This window comes from Periplaneta americana, chromosome 14 (genome assembly GCF_040183065.1).
Source record: "Periplaneta americana isolate PAMFEO1 chromosome 14, P.americana_PAMFEO1_priV1, whole genome shotgun sequence".
Classification (NCBI taxonomy): Eukaryota; Metazoa; Arthropoda; class Insecta; order Blattodea; family Blattidae; genus Periplaneta; species Periplaneta americana.
In genome coordinates, this window is record NC_091130.1 from 148,722,269 (window position 1) to 148,736,006 (window position 13,738).

General features: G+C 35.1%; 4 non-coding genes across 4 annotated transcripts; all 4 read right to left on the minus strand.

Annotated features, from left to right (window-relative positions):
* Nucleotides 1-1,699: 1,699 nt before the first annotated feature.
* TRNAR-UCG (transfer RNA arginine (anticodon UCG)) lies at nucleotides 1,700-1,772 on the minus strand. The gene has a single exon. It is a non-coding gene; the product is annotated as a tRNA-Arg (tRNA).
* A 68-nt stretch (nucleotides 1,773-1,840) lies between these two features.
* Nucleotides 1,841-1,913, minus strand: TRNAR-UCG (transfer RNA arginine (anticodon UCG)). The gene has a single exon. It is a non-coding gene; the product is annotated as a tRNA-Arg (tRNA).
* A 209-nt stretch (nucleotides 1,914-2,122) lies between these two features.
* On the minus strand, nucleotides 2,123-2,195 carry TRNAR-UCG (transfer RNA arginine (anticodon UCG)). The gene has a single exon. It is a non-coding gene; the product is annotated as a tRNA-Arg (tRNA).
* A 68-nt stretch (nucleotides 2,196-2,263) lies between these two features.
* TRNAR-UCG (transfer RNA arginine (anticodon UCG)) lies at nucleotides 2,264-2,336 on the minus strand. Its single transcript has one exon. It is a non-coding gene; the product is annotated as a tRNA-Arg (tRNA).
* Nucleotides 2,337-13,738: the final 11,402 nt, after the last annotated feature.

Consider the following 13,738-nt stretch of genomic DNA (forward strand, 5'->3'; position numbering starts at 1 on the left):
ATGTATTTTGAGTATTTGATCTACAAAATACTGTACATCAATTTTATGTATTTAAATACAAAATACAAAATACTTTCTAAAATCCTTACAAATTACAAAATACACATGTATTTCAAATACTGCCCAGCCCTGATTATATATGATATTACATATTTCCAAATACTTCTTTTTATTTCCCACAAAGGTACTTTTCTTGACTTACGCCCTTTAAAAACAGTCGATTCACATATAGATTATATTTGGTATACATTTCTTTTCACTACAGATAGCCCACGAGAAACTCAACCGCAGTTAACACTTACATTGGCAAAACTTCATTTCTCACACTAGTTTATCAAATCGTGTCGGACTGTAAAGAAAACAACAATCGCAATGTCCATATTTTATATGTTGTATAATACTATAGTATTGTGTAATTTTGGTTATTTAATTTTCCTACCAATTTTTTGTATTGTTCTATTAAAATTATAGTATACTAGTGGCTTATGCAGCAAATGCTGCAAACTAAGTTCATTAGACGTTCAAATAAATATTTTTCAGATTTATTTTCAATTAAGAATACCAGACATTCTGGAAGTTATTTGCTTCCATAACGATGAAAGATACTCTCTCTCCAGCCAATACTGAAGATAACCACGCATATAAATATCTACACCACACCGCCATTAAATATATGAAAAAGACCCAACCCCACTTGATTAATAACTATAAAAATATTTGATTTTTAATAATATTATTATCTTACGTAAGTTTTATAGCTTTCAGTAACATATACTATATATACTATATTGCCGCCACTCAGTAAAATATAGAAATCAAAATCTAATTTAAGTAGTTGTCTACATCTATTTATATAACCCCCAAAACGTTTCACTTTCATATAATCAATATAGCATTAATATGTATAATTAATGAAAAATAGTCACATCATGGCATTAACTACAATAATATTTCATTTCTAATGATAATAATGTCATCAAACCACCTCAAGTTTTGTAGTTTTTAATATCCAATACAGAACTGTACCCAGAAAATTACACACCACAGAATCGAACCTGTAAATTATTTTTAGTAAATTAAGTTTTTAATAACCAATTTAATGTGAGCTCTAAATATGTCAGCATTCTTGCAGATCATGGCCTTCGTGTAATATTGTTTACTGTAGTATGTGTTTTGTTTTATTCTGAACTGCAACACGGCCGACATGATGCTCGCATCGCTTCTCCTTTACAAAAAAGCGAAGAGAATATCAAGTCGGCCGTGAATGCTATTAGCTAGTTCTCAAAACTGACGACAGATGGATTTTGGAAAATAGGAAAATTATGTTTAAAAATTGACATTTCACTGAAAACTACTATTTTTCCGAAAAACTTTGAGTTCCACGCTTCAAAATGAGGGATCATTTATTAAAATCCGTCCAGCCGTTTTCCATTACCAGTTCAAATTATACATATATATAGAAATATTAACCTGTTGTATCATATAGGATACTTTATGAATTTAAGGATTAATCGAGAGTTTACTGAAGACTAGTATCATCCCATTGTAAAACGCAGGGGAAAATTCCGGAAACTCGAACCTAGAATCTTCTAATCCGAAGTCAGACGCGTTATCCATTACGCCACAGGGCCACATGACGCCATCCTCTCTTATCATATCAGCTGCTGCACTTCATTCTATTATTGTGTTTCAAAATATTCGACCCTGCCAGGACTCGAACCTGGAATCTTCTGATCCGAAGTCAGACGCGTTATCCATTACGCCACAGGGCCACATGACGCCATCCTCTCTTATCATATCAGCTGCTGTACTTCATTCTATTACTGTGTTTCAAAATATTCGACCCTGCCAGGACTCGAACCTGGAATCTTCTGATCCGAAGTCAGACGCGTTATCCATTACGCCACATAGCCACATGACGCCATCCTCTCTTATCATATCAGCTGCTGTACTTCATTCTATTTTTGTGTTTCAAAATATTCGACCCTGCCAGGACTCGAACCTGGAATTTTCTGATCCGAAGTCAGACGCGTTATTCATTACGCCTCAGGGCCACATGACGCCATCCTCTCTTATCATATCAGCTGCTGTACTTCATTCTATTTTTGTGTTTCAAAATATTCGACCCTGCCAGGACACGAACCTGGAATCTTCTGATCCGAAGTCAGACGCGTTATCCATTACGCCACAGGGCCACGGGACTTCTTTCTCTCTTATCGTATCAGCTGCTGTGCTTCATCCTATTTTTGTGTTTCAAAATATTCGACCCTGCCAGGACTCGAACCTGGAATCTTCTAATCCGAAGTCAGACGCGTTATCCATTACACCACAGGGTCATTCACTGAGAGTGTTTTGTTAAATAATGGCTACGCGGAGGGTTTTAAATGTCACGAGCAAGCCGGTCTGTAATGAATTCTTTTCTCTATGGCAATAACATTCTAACAACACGTCATATTCAAGCTGGTTTGCTACATTGGAATGCGACTAAATATTTTGTACGTTTGCAACACTGGCGAAGCATTTTTATGTTAGAAGTAATCATTGATGAGTGTAGAATCGAGATATATATAGATTAAAGTATGTGCAGTCGAAAACAAAATAAAAAAAAAATACAACATTCTTAGACTTCTAATCTGAACCAAGCGTAAACAGAGCTTGAGTTACGTATCACAAATTAATTACTGATTCACGTTGCAATGCTGTGTTTTACGTTTGCATAAATCATTCTAGGTATAACGTAATGATGTTTGAGTATTATCCTAGATAACCAGATAGGTCGACCTTATAGGCTTTGACGTTAACAACTTTTGTCAGGTTTACTACGATGCCATCTAGTTGTTACATAAGGAGTCACGTCATAATTCCCATTTTTCTTTTTGTCATGATGTTGATCTGTACATAAGTTTCAGCCTTATATATAAATAAGGCTTTTACTTTAAAGTAATGTAAGAAGATATTAAAATGATTTTCGTTCCAACTTAGTAATCCTTTTCTTGAAGGCATTTAATTATTCAAATTTCGCTTCAGGTAGCCAGAGCTCGAATGAGAGGGTTAGGATGATACAGCAACGTTACAAGAGCGGTATGTTGACGTTTTCATGGTCGAGGAAAAGACTGAAAAAGCGAAACGTAGTTGAGCTTTTTTTTAATTTCCGAGAACATGAAAACAAACATACCGTTCGTGTATCGTACATTATTTTGTGCGAAGATCGTTTATTACATACCTGAAAGACGAATTTCTAATTAGTTGCAATGAAATCTCCATCTTGGTTTCTGTTTAATGACGGCAACTTCGGAAAACCAAAATATCTATTATTACTATTCTGTGTTTACTATATTCCAGCAGGCCGTGATATACGTCTGTCTTTTTTTTCCCCCAGTCTATAAATGCGAACTTAAAACAAATAGTAAGGTTATGTAATGATTTATTATTTATTTTAATATTTTAACAATATTATTTATATAACATATTGCAGTAACAACATCGACATCTGGAATCTTGTTGATTTTTTCACGGCTTCCTTAATGTTACTTGTATCAGGAATGCAATAAGTTTCGTGGAGTAGTAGACTTTACTTAATTTTTGCAAATATTTAAAATCAATAATTAACATTGCAATTTAGGTGAAATTGCAGTGGTAAGTTTCCAATTTATAATCATTACTATGTTAAACGTCTCTAAAAATAATATGTTAAAAGCCTAAAGCAGTAAAATGAATGTCGCTCTTAAGCGGTAAGAAGAGGGAAATTGTTATGTGTGTTACGTTGGGAATACTGAATGTGGTATTTCACACTTACCGCGTATTGGTTCTATGCGGAAAACAAGCAAATACGCACGATCTCGCACAAAAGTTATTTGAAATTCTTTTGATGAAATCATAAAATGATTCAATCTGTAACATCTCTTGGAGCTGTGCATTTGATGTGGTCAGCACCAGTGACTTTTAAGCAGACTGAGTGTTGGATTGCATGTAGTCTTCTGTTGATTCTTGGATGAGCGGAATTCCAAACTTCACAACCATATGAATTGCATTATCGACTGTACTGCCATCTCGTGTTCGTTTACGGCGTACGGGTGGCGATCCTGGCGGTTGTTCTCTTCAAAGTGCTGCCGATTTTAACACAGCGATGAGTTATCTGTTTATTACCAAACAAGCTACATAAACTGTAGACCTACGATCAGACTTCGAAGAATTCTGTTCAACTAGAAACTTGCACAATTTCTGAAGTGGCACCATAAAACAATATTCTTGATCGAAAGATGTGTTCACTCTTCATTATTTTTCTTCTATGAATTCTGTGTTATATTTTAACGTAAAACGTCATTCACTAGCCATTCAAAAAACAATCTGGTCACATTTCCTGTTATTACTGTGACGTCATTCAAGCGCGCTACGTCACGCAAGCGATATTATTAGTACACAAATGGAGTTTATTAACAAATGCGGAGAGTATAAAGACAGAAATAGTTACTTTCTTGTGTTAAATATTAACATACTTTGTTAACATGTTTCTACCTATTTTCGGTCATCTTCGGAACTGGTCGTTGTTGGTCTTGGCGCCTCTTCTTTCCTGTGTGGGTGCGTTCTTAATGTAGAGTCAAAGAGTATATGTGTTTTGAAATTGAGTTGTGTGTTGAGAATATCGTTGGGGTGTGTTTTCGTGTGTCTGTATATTTCATATTGTTCTAGTGTGTTGAGTTTCTGGCTTTTTGGTTGGATGTTGGTTATCATATTATGTTGGTTATATGTTGGTTGGTTGGACGTAAGACAAAACAAAACCACAAAAAACAGAAGAATACAACACAAACACAAGAACACAAAAAATACATCACACTAACATACGAAAACAAACACACACATAAAATTGCAACCTCATTCAAGAAATTAAACAACAACATCGCATACAGAACAAATAACACTCCGCAAAAACATCTCAACACACAACACAAACAAACAAATACAACCACACAGGCGTATACAAACTCAAATGTAACACCTGCAACAACTTCTACATAGGACAGACAGGCAGATCATTTCAAACACGTTACAAAGAACACATCACAGCCATAACAAAATTACAAAACACCTCCACATATGCAGAACACATCACAAATGCCAACCATACCTACAGAGACATCAACACAGACATGGAAATACTGCACATCCAACCAAAAAGCCAGAAACTCAACACACTAGAACAATATGAAATATACAGACACACGAAAACACACCCCAACGATTAATTCAACACACAACTCAATTTCAAAACACATACACTCTTTGACTCTACACTACGAACGCATACTCATAAGAAACAAGAGGCGCCAAGACCAACAACGACCAGTTCCGAAGATGACCGAAAATAGGTCGAAACATTTTAACAAGGTACGTTAAAACTTAACACAAGAAAGTTCTTATCACACATATTCCGAAGTGATACAGTGTTAAAAGTTGTGTAATCAAGATGTATACAGAAATAGTTAATTTAATACAGTCTATTCTAAAGTAATTAACTGTGGTATTAGCTAATTTCCAAATGAATCCAATTCCCTGTAACCACATAATATTCATTACAATTTCAAACAGCTCAATGGCGTCATATTGATGTGTGAATCGTTTCGTCTATCGATTGCATTGTCTTGAAGTATAGAAGCCTGTATTCGATCGTAATACGGAGATTAAGACGTACAGCGGGCTACAAACACTATCCTGGCTACTTCAAATCCTAGTGCCGAAGTAAACAGAACGTGGAAGCAGTGGCGGTTCCTCGGGGGAGGGAAGGGAGGAACGTCCTCCTCACATTTTATTCTTTTGAAAGTAAATACCAAATAAAATATGTGCCTTGAAATTCGAGGAAGATTCGAAAATTTTAAGTTCACAGCTATAAGAAAAACTCGGTTGATCGAGTTTTAAACCACGCGCGCTCATGTGCTGTAGAAAACTGTGAGAAAGATGCGAGATTGTCTGTGTGGAGGAAAGTCAATCCATTCCTCCTCTACTACAGTTAACACACATAGATAACAGCGCACTAGCGGCCAGAGAAAGAAGCAGAGTTTTAAAGCAAGTAAATGAACGGAGAGGGAGGAGATCCTCCTCTGAATCAGCTTATGGGCGGGAAATAGAAAGTCGTGCAGCAAGCTCGCTACCGCTGCCACCTAACGATATTGCATTCAACCGGACTATAACACATCTAGGAGGAGACACAACAAAAACAGTTTCAACGCAACGCTATGAAAGACACCATGTAGACTTTTTTTTAATTATAAATAAAAAATATTATTAATTGCAGTTTATACAGGCTACTATTCATGGTTTGAAACTTTCGTGAATATTTGAAAGTTAAAGTTGGGTTTATGTAAAACAAAGAGGAAGTAGTTCTACGTAGTTGGTCCCTGAAATTCACTTCTATTCACTGTTTACTAGACAGGACAACAGCCAAGTTGTCAGTTTTGTACAAATATATTTGAAACTGAAAGTAGGTACTCCAAACTACATCAATTTTAACATAAAAAATTAATCGGCCACCGGCAGCTTTGAACAATAATAATAGTATGACTTTACAAGCACTGACATTCTTCAAAAGCATGTGATACTGAACTTGTAAAATGTACATGTGGCGACACAGACCACGTGGGTGGGTGGATGCAGTGTTCTCGCTTTCCTCAGATTATTTTCCATTCCCATTTCCATTTCCGTAAAATGGTTCCGGTTACGAGTTAGTAGCTATAGTCTCTTCCGACACGTGATCCTGTAGTGTGCTCGAAAAATGCTACGAGGTTGTGAATTTCCTTGTAATTGTTAATTTGCGCAATTATTCAACAATGAATGGAAGTGAAATCATAATATATTTTGGACAATTTAGGAAACTCGGTTTACAAGAACAGATTATTGCTGTACAGAAGGGAAGGTCAACCCCAACACTACCTGGTCTTACATGTATGCATGTAGGCTAATTTCTAGCATGTTTCATTCAAGAAGGTGTCATTTCGTGCTGTTAACTCCTTTCCTCCTTTTAAGAAATATGCAGGAGCCGCCACTGCGTGGAAGCTCTACCTCCCTGTCTTAATGGTCATTTGCCTTACCTATTTAATATGTGTCTAAGGTTCAGCCACCTCCTTAAAATAGCTTTAATTAGAGAATCATAAATTTTAACTTAGAAAGTGTAATTTCACTTGAGTGTATACAAGGGCTGGGCTAAGGATGTGTTCCTCAGGTTGAGTAGTTCCCACGTTCGTAAAACAAGGCACTTCCTTCTCTCGTTGCTTAAATATCCACTTCCTGTGCCGTACGTCCGCTGCACTCTGCACGTATCGGAAACTTCGTGTTGGGCATCTAAGACTAGTTTCTGTAGGCCTACGTCTTACACGAGTCCGTGAAGCTGACCCGAGAAGTGCTGTGATCTAGCGTGAGGAGAATGTTTCCAATATGACCCCACCAACATTGTTAATTTCCAGTTATTACCTATCAGAGCCGTATTCTTGGTATTAGCGATAAATACGAAAATAGTGATATGCGTTACAAGAGCGGTATGTTGAAGTTTTCATGTTCGAGGAAAAGTTTGAAAAAGTGAAACGTAGTTGAGCTTTTTTAATTTCCGAGAATTGAAAGAAAACATACCGCTCGTGTATCGTACATTATTTTGTGCGAAGATCGTTTATTACATACCAGAAAGAGGAATTTCTAATTAGTTGCAATGAAATCTCCATCTTGGTTTCCGTTCAATGACGGCAAATTTGCAAAACAAAAATATCTATCTTCAACATTGTTGCTTTAAAATGTTTTCTGTGTTTACTATACTCCAGCAGGCCGTGATATACGTCTGTCTTTTTTTCCCCCCCAGTCTATGATAAGTCTGGAATCCTGTTGATTTTTTCACGGTTTCCTTAATGTTACTTGCATCACGAATGCAGTAACTTTAGTGGAGTTGTAGAGTTTACTTAATTTTTGCAAATATTTAAAAACATTAATTAGCAGTGCAGTTTAGGTGAAATTGCAGTGGTAAGTTTCCAATTTATAACTATTACTATATTGAACGTCTCTAAAAATAAAATGTTAAAAGCCTAAAGCAGTAAAATCAATATGTCACTTAAGCGGTAAGAAGAGGGAAATTGTTATGTGTGTTAGGTTGGGAATACTGAATGTGGAATTTTAGACTTTCCGCGGATTGGTTTTGTGCGGAAACCAAGCAAATACGCACGAACTCCCACAAAGAAATTTACATTCACTTCTCTTTCTCTTCCAAATCTTGAACTCTTCTATTCCTTCGTACCTGTCGTCTCGCTTCACTTACCTTTCTTCCCACCACAATCTGAACACACGCTCTCGTCATGAAACAATACTAACATTAGCATCCCATCGCACCTCCTCATACTCATCCTCTTTCACAATAGCCCTGCCAAGACTCTGGAATTCGCTACCTGCTAGCATCAGGGACTGTCGAAATAAATTTGAATTCAAACGCAAACTTACTAGGCACTTGGTCAATAATTGATTTCTTGTAAATAGTTTCCTTAATCTATCACAAAATGTTTCAATATCCAGTTAATTTCATCACTATACAATTTTGTTATTCTAGGTTTAATTTGTAATTCAGTAAATATAAAATATTCTTTGCTTTTCTATGATAAATTATCTAGCTTTAATTAGTCAGGTAATCTTTTCGTACTTTGATTTTTATTGTAATTGTAATTGTAAATTTAAAACTAATTGTAATTTTAATTGTAATTGTAATTGTAAATTTAATATTAATTGTAATTTTATTCTTTATATTATAGTTGGAATCTCTTGGTAGAGGGGCAGAGAAGACCTGACGACCTTATCTCTACCAGGTTAAATAAATAAATACTAAATACTACTAAATGTTACGTAACTGTATCTTAATGGCATACATTAAAGTACTGTTATTATTATGTTATTGCAACTATCGATTTCCAACTAATCATAGAATATGCGATATAGATTAATATCGTGCGCGCAACATCCCGCAAGCCTTGAGAGCACCAATCCAAAATGGCAGGAGCGAGTTTTGAAAGTAACATTGATCAAACCACTCAAACAAACATTAACCTGACTTTAAACATTCCACTGGACGCCATTCCCCAGATAAATTTCACAAGCTGCACAATCGAGAACATGTATTTAAAGTAAAATAAATTCCGTTCATGTTAATTTCAATATTCTAATAAACTGAGTTCATTTCCTGTGTTTTAATGTGTGTTGCTTTGAGGTTAAAATCTTCATATCAAGCCCTAAAAATAGGCTTAAGGACCTTACTAATAGACGGTAATTATACACAGTATTCAAAGGGTGTAAATGATATGTTGTTATTGAAGTGTTGTATCAGTGAAGAATTATGTTGTGTCAGTGAAGTATGTGTCAGTGAAGAAGTATGTCGTGTCAGTGAAGTGTGCTGTGTAAGTGAAACGTGTTCCTGTCAGTGAAGCTTTATAGTTTATAGTGGCAGTGCAAAGAATTTGAACAGTGAAATGTTTTTGAAGTGTTAGTGAAATCAGGATAGAATCAATGAAATGTGTCGTAGTTCCAGTGCAGTGAGTTGACAGCGAAATGAGTGTAGTGTTGAAAGTACTTGTGCAGATATGAACATATATTCGTGGGTTTTAGTTCGATCTTAGTTTTAAGATACAAATTAGAATATTTCAAATGTTATTTTAAGTGATCGTTTCATTTAATGTAGTATATTCCCTGTTGTTGTTGTTGTTGTTATTATTATTATTATTATTATTAGTATTAATTATTAGTATTATTAATTGTATTTTTAATTAATAACTTTATTATTGTCATTATTCAGTGTAATTAGTTACCACTGCCACCGGGTATATACCCATTGCAGTGTGAATAAATGCATACATACATACAAAAAATCAATAAATACGGCGTACACGCCTGCCATCTGTTGTACTACTCGGGAACACGCTGAAAAGACACTCACATTCGTGCCATCTGTTGCAATAGTCGAGAACATGTTGAAAATACACGCATGCTCACTATTTCATTATCAGTAAAGTAACAAGGTAAGATATTGCTAAAAACTCAAAACTAAGACATTTAATTATGGTCGAACAAAAACAGTCATATGCATCTTGCCTATAATGGTAATTAAGACGCTCGTATGAAAAATATGAAACTCGTTTACGCTCGTTTCATAAACATACTCGCGTCTTAATTGCTGTACTATAGGCTCGTTGCTTAATATACTATTTTAGTTGTGGTTAGAGATATGTTCACGATTAATGTTAAATGTAGTTCATCTATGACTATATTTTTCACGCGAATTTATTTATTTATTTACTCATTTATTCATGTATTCATTTATTTATTTATTTATTTATTTATTTATTTATTTATTTATTTATTTATTTTGCGAAACCCTTAAGACGGAAAACAGTATACTTTTTTATTTTTAAATATTCTTTATTTTAACACCAAATTATATCTAGTTTTTCGTGGACACATACTTAAACCTTTTGACTTTCATCTATTTATATGTACACAGAGGGCCAAAACCAAAAAAGGCACAAAATTTAAATGGTTACATTCCAGTAGCTAATGACTTCACTTTAAAGTTTATTTCACAGGCAAATTTCATAGCCCTTGTAGACCGGGAAAGTAATGTAATATTTAATTTTTTTACCATTTATTAAACGTTATTTTTTATTTTTTGTAAGGCAGTGCAAAATCGATCGTTTATGCCAAACTAAGCATTATGGTCTTACGAGTTCAGCAGGCCAAGCCGTTTGTTGTGCTATCATCATTTGTTTTCTTCCGTTTTGAGTTCTCATTTTGTGAATAATGGGTCGCTTAACGAACGAAGACAAGATTTTCATTAAACATTTGCACCAATATGATAATTTAACTGCCCGTCAAATTGTAAGGGACTACGCTCAGCGAGAATGGTCTGTTTCAAGTGTACAACGATTGATTAGCGAGATACGGACATGATATCCCTCCTGAGAGATTATTGCTTGAAAGATCTCATTTCTCAGATTCTCTGATGGATTTCGCCGGAGTTTCAAACGAGATCTTAATCCTATGCACTATTTTGTATGGAGTCAACTACAAAAGCAGTTTACTACAAAACAAGAATTCGTAATATTGAACATTTAAGACAACGCCTTCTTGAATGTTGGGACCGGCTTGATCAAAGACAGATATCCAGTGCCATTGGACAATGGAGAAGACGCCTACAAATGGTTGTACGGGCAAATGGCGGTCACATAGAGCATCATTTTTAATTTTGATTATTTTAAAGATCATTAATTAGGCCTAGTATTAATTTTACCGACATTCAGTTTCTGTATTTTGAAGTAATAAATTGTCTTCAAAAACCACATTTTTCGCATCATTGTGTATTGACCTCCATAAGATTTTAATTGAGCCTCAAAAACATAATGAAAAGTCCTGCTCATCTTTAAAGTCTACTCTTTCCAACAGTGTATTCATTATAAATTAATGTTATGTATTTCCGAAAATAAAGTATTTCTAATTTTGTGCCTTTTTTTTGGCCCACTGTGTATATGTTGAGACAGACTGAAATTACTTTTGCCTCCAGTTAATATCTTGACCACCCCTTGAGAACATTTCTTCCGGTCCGTATGAACATAAACACAGTGTGGTCAGCGCGTCTGGCCGCGAAACCAGGTGGCCCGGGTTCGAATCCCGGTCGGGGCAAGTTACCTGGTTGAGGTTTTTTCCGGGGTTTTTCCTCAACCAAATACGAGCAAATGCTGGGTAACTTTCGGTGCTGGACCCCGGACTCATTTCACCCGCATTATCACCTTCATTTCATTCAGACGGTAAATAACCTAGATGTTGATATAGCGTCGTAAAATAACCCAATTAAAAAAATAAAAATATATGGAGTCAACTACAAAAAGCAGTTTATTACGAAACAAGAATTCGTAATATTGAACATTTAAGACAACGCCTGCTTGAATGTTGAGACCGGCTTGATCAAAGACAGATATCCAGTGCTATTGGACAATGGAGAAGACGCCTACAAATGGTTGTGCGGGCAAATGGCGGTCACATAGAGTATCATTTTTAATTTTGATTAGATCATTAATTATTATTACTTATACCAACATTCAGTTTCTGTATTTTGACGTAATAAATTGTCTTCGAAAACCACATTTTTCACATCACGTAAGATTTTAATTGAGCCTCAAAAACATAATAAAAAGTCCTGCTCATCCTTAAAGTCTACTCTTTACAAAAGTGTATTGATTATATAAATATTTTTTAAACAAAATTATCTGCCCTCAATGAGGGTGACCATAAAGATCCAGAATAAATGCACTACAGAATAATTTAGAAAGACAGGAATTGTATAATAAAAAATCCAGAGAAATGCACCCAATAGAATCATCAATTGCCAAAATATAAATGATAATGTAATACTTGGATTTAATCCTTAAGAATATTCAACAATCGTTTTTGAATTTCAAAAAATTGAAGACCGAATGCTTTTAAAATATCACATGTGAATTTAGGAAGTGTGTCACGTGCACCAAACAAAAGACCAGAAACACTCCACTGACTAGTGGGAATGTTATGTACAGTATTTCCGAAAATAGAGTATTTCTAATTTTGTGCCTTTTTTGGCCCACTGTGTAGCCTATATCAGACGTCTCCAAAAGCCTTCTCGCGAGTAAGCCCCTGTACGGAACCGAAGCCAGTACGTAATGAGCGCGCTCCGCCTCACCTATCCCCACCTGTACTGTACTCAATGTTTATGCGCAAACGAAGAGCAGTGGTGGACTGCCATTATCATTGTGTTGGTCGGAGTGTTCCACCTTTTCACAATGCCTTCTAATCTTGGACGTAGTATATGAAAGGATGAAAGGGAAGAGAAATTTTTTTTGTGTTAGTGGGGAGAATGTGAAATGCTTAATTTGTTCGAAAATGTTTAAGGGTGTGTTAAAATTCAACATACAACGACAATACTCGACTCTTCACAAAGAATATCACACAATTAAAGGCATGTTTGATATATGAAAATAATTTATTTTGGGGCTATCAGTATAACTGTTGGTTATACATAATAATCAGTATATTACAATACGTTTACATTCAGTTCTGCATGACAAACATATAGTTCTTCGTTTAATTTTAGGTGAACTGCATAGGCCTACAAATATTTTGATAAATATAAAACAAGAAAATAAAAATAAAAATCACACACGTCTTTAAAAAAAAAAAAAAAAAAAAAGCTTCTTGCTAGCTATGTTTTAGCTTGGAATATTGGAAAATCAATGAAGCCCTTTACAGAAGCATCATTTACAAAATCGTGCATACAGGACGTTACTAAAATATTGCGTCCAGAACAAAGTCAAAGTTTAAGAAAATGAAATTGTTTGCAATTACAGTTCAGAGAAGGAATTTCAAGATTGTAAATGTAATTGAATCTGAAGTCGAAACCACAATTAACCAGTATGTAGCTTACTCATTTGTTTTGGACGAAAGCACAGATAGAAATGGCAAAGCTCACTTAGCCATTTTCATCCGAGGAGTTAATGAACATTTTACTGTGTCTGAATGTCTTCTAGATGTAATTACGAAATACAACTGGAGGAGATCTTTTCCAGGCACTGAAAGGCACCATAGAACAGAAGAGGTTGAATTTGCAATGGCTTGTGTCAATAGCAACAGAAGGGACTCCAGCTTCATAGGATGTCAAAATAATATACAATCGTATGATATTTCTTATTCTTTTGATGTT